Source organism: Triticum aestivum, chromosome 7B (genome assembly GCF_018294505.1).
Source record: "Triticum aestivum cultivar Chinese Spring chromosome 7B, IWGSC CS RefSeq v2.1, whole genome shotgun sequence".
Taxonomy (NCBI): Eukaryota; Viridiplantae; Streptophyta; class Magnoliopsida; order Poales; family Poaceae; genus Triticum; species Triticum aestivum.
Genome location: NC_057813.1, coordinates 377,814,739 through 377,825,947, shown reverse-complemented (window position 1 = coordinate 377,825,947; position 11,209 = coordinate 377,814,739).

The window sequence follows — 11,209 nt, the reverse complement described above, 5'->3', positions numbered from 1 at the left end:
GTGCCGCCCGCCGCCACCCTGGGGCCGCAGTGGCCGACCTGGACCGCGCCGTCCGCGCCGGCCCCAGCCGCGCCGTCCCTCCCAGCTGCCACCGCGCAGGGGCCACCACCCCCACCGCCACCGCCCAGCCCTAGCTTGGGCCATTCCTCGCCGAGCGGCCTCCCGATCCAGGAGGTCCGCTTTCCATCATCACCGTCTCCGCTGCCAGGCTGGCTCTATGGGACGTCCTCTCCACCAGCCTACACGGAGGCCCGGCCGCCGTTTGGGTCCCAGTTGCAGCCCGAGGTGTCGGGCGCCACGGGGAACTATCCCGACCTCTCCACCATGGACCGCGCTCCATCCTCAGCTCTCCGCACCGCCGAGGCAGTGGGCCATGGCGCACCACACCAGCAGCCGCCTCGGTTCGCGAAGCTCGACTTCGCCACCTACGACGGTTCGGATGTCACATCCCTAGTTCTGGCCTGACCTATGCTTGCTTCCATCTGTGCATCATGTTTAATTTTTTTGAAACTTGAATTGAGGAATTTAGAAGCCTCAAAACCCTAAATAAAAGAAGGGCAAAAAAACCCTAAAATCTCATTCATTGTTCCAAAATGCTCTTCTTAGATGTTTAATATTTTTGGCAAGGGTTTGGATCCCAAACCAAAAATAATGAACATTTTAAAAGGATTTATTTTTGGGACTTTGAATTTAAATCATTAGCTATTTGAATTTGAATTATATTCATATAACTAGAATATAATTTCAAATACCCCTGAAATATTTTATGAGCTTCTGGAAAAGTCCATCTAGCAAAATAAAATATTCAGAGGAGTTTTTGGCATTGTTTGAATTATTTTAAATTCAAAACAGTGGCAAAAGATTAAATAAAAGAAAACAGAACAGAAAAAAATAAAACAGAGCACTCACCTGTAACTTACCTGGCTTCCAGCCCACCTGGCGGCCCATCTGAGCTGGCCGGCCCAGCCCACCTCCTTCCCTCTCTGTCGTCTTCCTCCCCCTCGCCCCGAAGCTGCTCGGTGGCGAGTGCCAACACCGCCCCGGCCACCTCCTGCTTGCCGTTTCGCCCTGGCCTCTTCGGGTGAAGCCACGCAGCTCCCTCGCTCCTCTCTCTCACTCTCTCCCGACCCCTTCCCCCTTCTCTGCTCTCCCCCTCTCGCGCCCGAGCACGCTCGTCGCCGCCGTCCACTACCACCACGGCCACCGGGCCTCCCTCGCTTCCCCGACTAGCCCACAAGCTCTGCCACTCCGTCCTCGACCCACCTCACCGAGCCACGCCCCTCCAGAAGCCCCCGAACGACCTCACCGGGCTCGTCTTCTACCTCGGACCCGCCGGCCATCACCGAGGTACATGACATGTACAGGGCGATAAGTGGCGGGAGCGTGTGTGAAGAAGTACACCCCTGCAGGGTTATCATTATCTATTCGAATAGCCGGATTCCTCGGATATGGAAACTTGGACCCCTTGTACAGTTCATAGACAAGTGAAAGTGGATACCCTAAAATACGCAAGATAAGCATGAGTGCTATGGATGGCGTTCTCGTAGGGAGACGGGAGCGGATCCATAGTGGTGTATTGATATGGTGAATATGTGGACTCGTGTGCGCCACCTCAAAAGAGTTACTTGCAGTCGTAGTTCAGGATAGCCACCGAGTCAAAGCTGGCTTGCTGCAGTTAAACCCCACCATCCCCTTTGTTGATAATGGTGCATATGTAGTTAGTTCTGATGTAAGTCTTGCTGGGTACATTTGTACTCACGTTTGCCTATTTTATGTTTTTGCAGAGAGACCTCAGTCTCACTAGTAGTTCCGCTTGGACTTCGACGTTTAGCTTGTTACCTCAGCTACGATCTTGTGCCCTCGGCAGGATCTGGTAGATAGTCAGGCTTCTCAGCCTTTTTCATTTATAGATGTCTGTACCCAGACATGTTAAGCTTCCGCTTGTGCTTTGACTTGTATGCTCTGAGTGTTGGGTCATGAGACCCATGTTTGTAATATCTCGCTTCTCGGAGCCTATTGAATAAAATATTTGAGCTGTAGAGTCATGTTGTGATGCCATGTTGTATTTGCACATATCGAGCATATTGTGTGTATGTATTGAAATGCTTGGTATGTGTGGGATCTGACTATCTAGTTGTTTATCTTTAGTAGCCTCTCTTATCATGAAATGTCTCCTAGTGTTTCCACCGAGCCATGGTAGCTTGCTACTGCTCCGGAACACTTAGGCTGGCCGGCATGTGTCCTTCTTCGTTCCTGTGTCTGTCCCTTCGGGGAAATGTCACGCGATGAATACCGGAGTCCTGTTAGCCCGCTACAGCCCGGTTCACCGGAGTCCTGCTAGCCCAGTGCTACAGCCTGGATTCACTCGCTGTTGACCGACACGTTCGATGCTGGGTCATGGATGCCCGTCCCTGTAAGTTTGTGCCACTTTGGGTTTACGACTAGCCATGTCAGCCCGGGCTCCTTATCATATGGATGCTAGCGACACTATCATATACGTGTGCCAAAAGGCGCAAACGGTCCCGGGCAAAGGTAAGGCGACACCCGTGGGAACACCGTGTGTGAGGCCGCAAAGTGATATGAGGTGTTACATGCTAGATCGATGTGGCATTGAGTCGGGGTCCTGACAGCGTTGGTATCAGAGCTTGACTGCCTGTAGGATTACCAAGCCAAACTGGTCGAAGTTGAGTCTAGAGATTCTTTAGTTATATAAGGGAATTGATTGTGGGATGGAACGTAAGGCTCTTTGTACTCCTTTACCTCATGCCCTTCTGATCTGAGTCATCTTATCTTTCCTATGGGGTTAAGGAACTAGGCTATCTCTTCTTTCTATCAGGATCACGTGTTACTAATCTGCAGACTTGTAGGATTGATGGTTCTAAGCTTGAGTTCAGTTCCTACTACTTCTGTATGTTATCTGTTGATCTCGAAACCTTCATATTGTGCTACTGAGTGGTTATGCCACCATTTTTGTAGCATGTCTCCAATCTTTTTGAGCATTTACAGCCGTTATGCTGTCCGAGTCATCCCAGGTTTCTAAACAGTCAGATGTATTTGCAAATTCCTTCCTCCCGTTTCGATGTTCCTTTGGGCCAGATTAACCACACTAATCGGTGAGTTGAGGTACTCTGTTGCCTTGACATATATGTTGTAGATATTATTATGACCCTAGGTGTCTTAGGGGATCATTTAGTAATCTAGCTATGATTTGTGTCCCAGTGTGATGACTCTGGCCTTTATTCCCGAAAGCATTCCGTGATGCTACATAGTTAGTAGGTATTCTATTCCTGGGTTTTGAACCCGAGATTCACCCTACTTACTTCATGTTGATAGTGTTTGCTAGTTCCTTTAGGATATTAGTAACTTTTGCGATAGTCCTCGAAGTTCGTGGTATTTCCTTCTTCCAAATACTATGAACCACTTTATGGCAGAAGTTCTTTGAACCAAAAAATCACAACCAGAGTGCTCTTGATGAGTTCTCCATTATATATTATGGCTCTGCCAGTTCTACCTTTTTGCATGGGTTATCCGGAAGAAATATGTTGAACTTCATTCGATATGCTAAACCATGCATCCACAACTCAAAAAATCGTATGTTCCTTTGAGTTGTCCCTCTTTAGTTGTCTTCTGACCCTCGTCTATCAATTGATAGTCAAGAGTATGCGTGCATTCGTTTATCGATGCCTATTACTCTTGTGGTCCGTCAAGCCATTCTATCCGGAATGACTTGGAGAAACAAACTCCAGTACCTCATCCATATCTAGGATTGGGTCAAAGCAGTTGTATTCCGCAGATCAAAATGCCATTTCAGCTTTGTTCTGTTCTACCTTGGAGTGTTACCCCCTTTATGTCAGAATTGTCATGAGAACTGCACCAACTCTCATGAATTCTTGACATAGTGATACTTCTCACCATCATCATTCATTCCTCGGTCCTCGTGTTGTTGTAACCGGAATGCCGACAAGTGAATTGTGATGTGTGAAATCAATACTCTGAGCAACTTGTTGCTTGGTAGCTAATGGACAACATCCTCATTCTTAACGTGTTGGTTATTAAATCATCATCCTAAGATTGATCGTGCTACATAGTCCTTATTTCTGGTGCACACTTCGATTGATGAGTTAGGATCTTGTCAAGTCCTCACTCATTTGATCATATCGTCTTGCCCTCCAAAGCAAGATTGTTCTCGAGCTTAGTAACATACCGGTGGTTCGTGACTCTCCAAATATCTTCTTGGAAGTGTTACCGGGTTGTTTCCTGACTGTTATATTGAGCTCGTGATCAAGTTGGTTCCTTGTGAACCACCCTTTCTCCAAGAATCTATGTTGGATATCCCTGAGCTAGTTGGTGAAGCTAGACAACAACTTGGAGAGTTGGAAGATAAAAGCTTGCCTAACTTAGTTCGTTCCAAAGGGATATTCTTGTGTAGTGTGTGTTGAAGAAAGATGATATCTTCATCGATTGGTCCCTGTGATCAGTTGCTGGACCTATTGTCTTATCAATCCTTTGATTTGAGTGTGGGCTATCGTCAAGTCAAATCAGAACCAACGATATTCATGATGTTGTCTTACTCGTGGTTGACTCCTCGAGCATACACCATTACATCTTTTGGTCTGACCAATACTATCGCCTTGTTCACATGATGGTGGAAGTCCAGTGATATGGAAATTCCGATGAGTTGTTGTTGAGCCTATCAGCAGCATTTTGTCTCCCCCATGATTCATGTTGAACATCAACCTAGTGTTCCGTTCATAAAGTCTATGCTTGGATGGAAGAAGTGACTTCCTCTAATTCATGTGCATTTGGTGCAAGTTGCCGCCGTGGGTTTGAGAAAGGTTTGTTTTGTTTCCTCTGGAATCGTCCCAAGTCAGTCATGCATGTGCAAAGTATACTATGGTTTGGTAGATTAATTACCTCCACTCCATGTGTGTTCCGTAACACCCCAAGCCACTGACTGATTTGTTCAAGGAAAGGAGTTAAGTGATAATCCATGGTAATGCACAAGACTCTGATATCCCCGATGATGGTTCCCTACCAAAACTCGGTAGTGTTTTATTGTAAGACTACCATGTGATCATGTTTGTCTGGGACAGCGTGTTCACATGTGTGTAGCAGAACCAGCTCATGTTTGGAGCTTACTATCGTAGTTCATTCCCCGAGAATCTCGCAACGTCATCTCGTCAATTTGTGTTGCAAACTTTCATTTTTCTTCCTAGACTCGATGAGTCTGGAATATCCTGACACCAACCAGATCTGAATCTCAGGCAGATATGATGGTTGGAACATTTCCCAAGAACTATAATACTGGTTCCTCGATAACCGGTAAAGTGGATGTCATGGCCAACACACCCAACCGGAAGACCTATTATTGTAGTATCTTGATTGAAGAAGTTGGCCACCTTCCCATAAGGACTTCGTAGGATTTACTCCCTAGTTGTGCCTTATGATTTTGTGTTCCGAAGTCCGACCTTTTACTTGATGTTCTGGATATCAAACCATATCTATGGGTGGATTACGTTAGCACATCAAGGAGAACATTAGAAGCGGAGTGCTAAGTGTCTCTCGGTCGATCATCCAGATTTTATTTCCTTGGCCTTGCCAAGGGTGAAATCTGAGAAAGTGTTATCCCCCCCGCTTGCATCTGCATCATCCATCATCATTCATCATGGTAGCAAGTTGTGTTGCCAGGATCCTTGACACGGATATTGGTAAAATCTTGATGACTATGGAAATGCTCAAGTTCTTGAGAGCACGCACAAGCGCTACGTGTTACCATCGGCTCTAACTGGGATTCCTCTCAGTTTCCTCGGCAATGCTATGACCTTTTCAAACAGTGAATTCACTCTCTATTGTTGGGTTCTTCCCCAGTTACCAGAATCATTCCCAGCATTTGCATTTTGTTCCCAGCTTGCACCGCCATTGTGCCATTCTACCATGGGTCTCTTCCATTTTCGGTGGTAAGGAAATTCATCCATTACGTTGTCTTCAACAAGGTAATCCACATCATCCAAGTCCGAGTATGCCATTCTACCGACCCCCCTCCAAACGATCGCTCGAGAATTGCCTTAGGCTGGTTTAAAGAGTTTCAATGATCTCTAAATCAAAGGTAATTCTTTTTGCCACTTAAGGGGATATATCTACGAGTCACCATCCCTAAGGTGGCTCGTTGTGGTATCATGGCAATTCAACTCCTCGCTACGTTGACAACCGATCACCACATTCTTAAGTCTGGAATTGTTGTCTACCTAGTGAACCCTCGTCATCTGTTCCACTCCATCCCTCTAGATGTGTGCTTCGTCTCTCAGCTCAAGAGATGTTGCTATGACTCACTTGGTGAGCTGATCCTAAGTTGATTGATCTTCGAGAAGATCGATTCTTCCGGAGTTGTCCTTTTCCTCTTGCTGTCATGCTAGCTGGAGTTCTCAGAGCAAGACGACGGGACAAAGATGGTGATCGAATCAACGTTCATTTAAAGTGCAACCTGGATCGTGAAGATTATACTAGTTTGCGTTTCCCCTTCATCTTACCCTACGCTTGAATCTCGAGACGAGATTCTTGTTTAGTGGGGGTGAGTTGTCACATCTCTAGTTCTGGCCTGACCTATGCTTGCTTCCATCTGCGCATCATGTTTAATTTTTTTGAAACTTGAACTGAGGAATTTAGAAGCCTCAAAACCCTAAATAAAAGAAGGGCAAAAAAACCCTAAAATCTCATTCATTGTTCCAAAATGCTCTTCTTAGATGTTTAATATTTTTGGCAAGGGTTTGGATCCCAAACCAAAAATAATGAACATTTTAAAAGGATTTATTTTTGGGACTTTGAATTTAAATCATTAGCTATTTGAATTTGAATTATATTCATATAACTAGAATATAATTTCAAATACCCCTGAAATATTTTATGAGCTTCTGGAAAAGTCCATCTAGCAAAATAAAATATTCAGAGGAGTTTTTGGCATTGTTTGAATTATTTTAAATTCAAAACAGTGGCAAAAGATTAAATAAAAGAAAACAGAACAGAAAAAAATAAAACAGAGCACTCACCTGTAACTTACCTGGCTTCCAGCCCACCTGGCGGCCCATCTGAGCTGGCCGGCCCAGCCCACCTCCTTCCCTCTCTGTCATCTTCCTCCCCCTCGCCCCGAAGCTGCGCGGTGGCGAGCGCCGACGCCGGCCCGGCCACCTCCTGCTTGCCGTTTCGCCATGGCCTCTTCGGGTGAAGCCACGCAGCCCCCTCGCTCCTCTCTCTCACTCTCTCCCGACCCCTTCCCCCTTCTCTGCTCTCCCCCTCTCGCGCCCGAGCGCGCTCGTCGCCACCGTCCACTGCCACCACGGCCATCGGGCCTCCCTCGCTTCCCCGACTAGCCCACAAGCTCCGCCACTCCGTCCTCGACCCACCTCACCAAGCCACGCCCCTCCAGAAGCCCCCGAACGACCTCACCGGGCTCATCTTCTACCTCGGACCCGCCAGCCATCACCGTCAAATTCGTCGGCTCCGGACCGTCCCCGACCTCGCCGAGCGTTCCGTCGTCATCGCTGTGAGCTCCTGCTCCTGCTCCCCCTCTCCGCTCCCTCTCTCGCACACTGTAGCTGCCGCACCACATCCAACCGCATGCGCCGCCGCTCGCACTCATTGCCGGTGATGCTTCGGTGACCATTTGGTCCCGGGCATGCGCCCAACGCGCTCCCCGCGTCGCGTAGAGCCTCCGTAGCACCTCGCCGCGCTCGTTTGCGCACCGCAGCCCCATCCCCACTTGCACCCGAGCTTCGGCCGCCGCCGAGCTCGTTGCCGGCGCCGATTCCGGCCGCCCCGACCCCAACCGACTCCACCCGAAGTTGCGGCATGTTCCCAGCTACCCATAGCCACCCTCCGCGGCTCGTTTGGTTGCCGAAACGGCAAAAACCACTCTCGCCGCCGCGTTGGGCTCGCCGGCGGTTAAACGCCGGCGACCGTTGACCCTTGACCGGCGTGGGTTGACCCCACTGCCCGGTTTGACTCTCCCCTCTCTCACTGACATGTGGGCCCGGGGCCCTGCTAATTTAGTTTAGATGCTAATTAAATTTTAGCTAACCCACTGACTCGCTGACTGTGGGCCCCAGCCCTTCTAATTACTTTAGTTAAGAGTTAACTAAACCCTGGTTAGTGCTGAGTCAATGACAGGTGGGCCACACCCGTCAGGTTTGACCTGCAGTAGCGCCTGTTGACTCGCTGACGTCACAGTGACGCAGTGCTTACGCAATAAATCATTTACTGGATTTATTATTATTCAGGAAATTTCAGAAAATGCCTAAAACTTCTAAAATTCATAGAAATTCAACCGTAACTCCAAATTAAATAATTTATATATGAAAAATTATCAGAAAAATCCAATCTATCCATCTGTACCATTTTCATGCATGTTAGAACAACTTATAGCTGCTTTTTAGCACAAATCAATTAAAGGGCATTTAAATAATCATATATGGAGTTGGAATTTGAATCATGTATTCAAACCAACTTCATTTAAATCATAGCTAGGTGCATTAGCCCAAAACACATTCATATTGCCATGTCATGAGCATGCATCATATTGTGCATTGCATTGATTATGTTTCCTTCTGTGTTGCCGGAACTTGCCCCCTCTCGATAGACGTGGTCCGGACGATGAGTTCGATGACACCGATGAAGAGCTATACTATCTTCAGAAGTGCCAGGCAAGCAAAACCCCCTTGTTCATTCCGATAAAGTCCCACTCTCTCGCTCCTGCTCTCTTTTACTGCATTAGGATAACAACGACATATTTGTTACTTGCTGCGGTAGCTGAACCCCTTTATCCTCTGCATGACCTGTCATTGCCACAGTAAATAGATGAAACTCACTAGCATGAGTAGGAGTTGTTTGAGCCCTGTTGTGCCTACTCATTCATGCTTGTTTGTCATGCCTGCTACTGCTTAGAGTTGAGTCAGGTCTGATTCATCGGGGATGAATCAGAGGTGTGTGAACATGTCCTATCATTGAGAGCTAAGTGTGTGAACACGATTTGGTAAAGGTAGCGGTGAGAGGCCATGTAGGAGTACATGGTGGGTTGTCTCATTGCAGCCGTCCTCAGGAACTGAGTTCTGTGTTTGTGATCCATGAACAGTTACTACCACACATTGGGTTCCGGTAACTCGACCCCTCTCGACTTATTAATCAACATGATCTCTGTCCAGGAGTTGCAACTAGTTTCTGGTGTTTGTAGGTAGTGTTAGTAGTCTACCAAGTGGCACCCGGTACAGGTGGGCTTGGGACAGACTAGGCACAGTGGCCCGGTGTACCAAGTAGCACCCAAATGGTGGGCTTGGGAACCCTGCTCACATCGTTTGGGGCCGTGAGCGACACCCCGGCCGGATCTCCTTGCGGATGGAACCCGAATAGGCGATAAACCTGGACGAGAGACTTGCTTGGTTAGTCAGGTCGTGGCCGACTCCCTCGCCCGGCTTCTGCTTGAAGGTTGCCGAGGTACATGACGTGTACAGGGCGATAAGTGGCGGGAGCGTGTGTGAAGAAGTACACCCCTGCAGGGTTATCATTATCTATTCGAATGGTCGGATTCCTCGGATATGGAAACTTGGACCCCTTGTACAGTTCATAGACAAGTGAAAGTGGATACCCTAAAATACGCAAGATAAGCGTGAGTGCTATGGATGGCGTTCTCGTAGGGAGACGGGAGCGGATCCATAGTGGTGTATTGATATGGTGAATATGTGGACTCGTGTGCGCCACCTCAAAAGAGTTACTTGCAGTCGTAGTTCGGGATAGCCACCGAGTCAAAGCTGGCTTGCTGCAGTTAAACCCCACCATCCCCTTTGTTGATAATGATGCATATGTAGTTAGTTCTGATGTAAGTCTTGCTGGGTACATTTGTACTCACGTTTGCCTATTTTATGTTTTTGCAGAGAGACATCAGTCTCACTAGTAGTTCCGCTTGGACTTCGACGTTTAGCTTGTTACCTCAGCTACGATCTTGTGCCCTCGGCAGGATCTGGTAGATAGTCAGGCTTCTCAGCCTTTTTCATTTATAGATGTCTGTACCCAGACATGTTAAGCTTCCGCTTGTGCTTTGACTTGTATGCTCTGAGTGTTGGGTCATGAGACCCATGTTTGTAATATCTCGCTTCTCGGAGCCTATTGAATAAAATATTTGAGCTGTAGAGTCATCTTGTGATGCCATGTTGTATTTGCACATATCGAGCATATTGTGTGTATGTATTGAAATGCTTGGTATGTGTGGGATCTGACTATCTAGTTGTTTATCTTTAGTAGCCTCTCTTATCGGGAAATGTCTCCTAGTGTTTCCACCGAGCCATGGTAGCTTGCTACTGCTCCGGAACACTTAGGCTGGCCGGCATGTGTCCTTCTTCGTTCCTGTGTCTGTCCCTTCGGGGAAATGTCACGCGATGAATACCGGAGTCCTGTTAGCCCGCTACAGCCCGGTTCACCGGAGTCCTGCTAGCCCAGTGCTACAGCCTGGATTCACTCGCTGTTGGCCGACACGTTCGATGCTGGGTCATGGATGCCCATCCCTGTAAGTTTGTGCCACTTTGGGTTTACGACTAGCCATGTCAGCCCGGGCTCCTTAATCATATGGATGCTAGCGACACTATCATATACGTGTGCCAAAAGGCTTAAACGGTCCCGGGCAAAGGTAAGGAGACACCCGTGGGAACACCGTGCGTGAGGCCGCAAAGTGATATGAGGTGTTACATGCTAGATCGATGTGGCATTGAGTCGGGGTCCTGACATCGGACGACCCGCTTAACTGGTTAAACCAATGTGACCAGTTCTTCCGGGGGCAGAGGACACCGGCGTCTGAGCAGACTTGGCTCGCGTCCTACCACCTTCGAGGCGCCGCCCAGACCTGGTACTACGCACTCGAGCAGGATGAGGGCGGCATGCCTCCCTGGGATCGTTTTCGCGAGCTGTGTCTCCTTCGTTTCGGACCACCACGGCGCGGCAGCCGCTTGTCCGAGCTGGGCCGTCTACCCTTCACCTCCACGGTCCAGGATTTCGCCGACCGCTTCTAGGCTCTCGCGTGTCACGCACCGGGGGTGACGGCACTCCAGCGGGCGGAGCTCTTTGTCGGCGGCCTTCCCGACCACATCCGCGTGGACGTCGAGATGAAGGGGCCCCAGGACCTCCAGACAGCCATGTACTACGCTAGGGCGTTTGAGCAGCGCGCCCAGGCCTT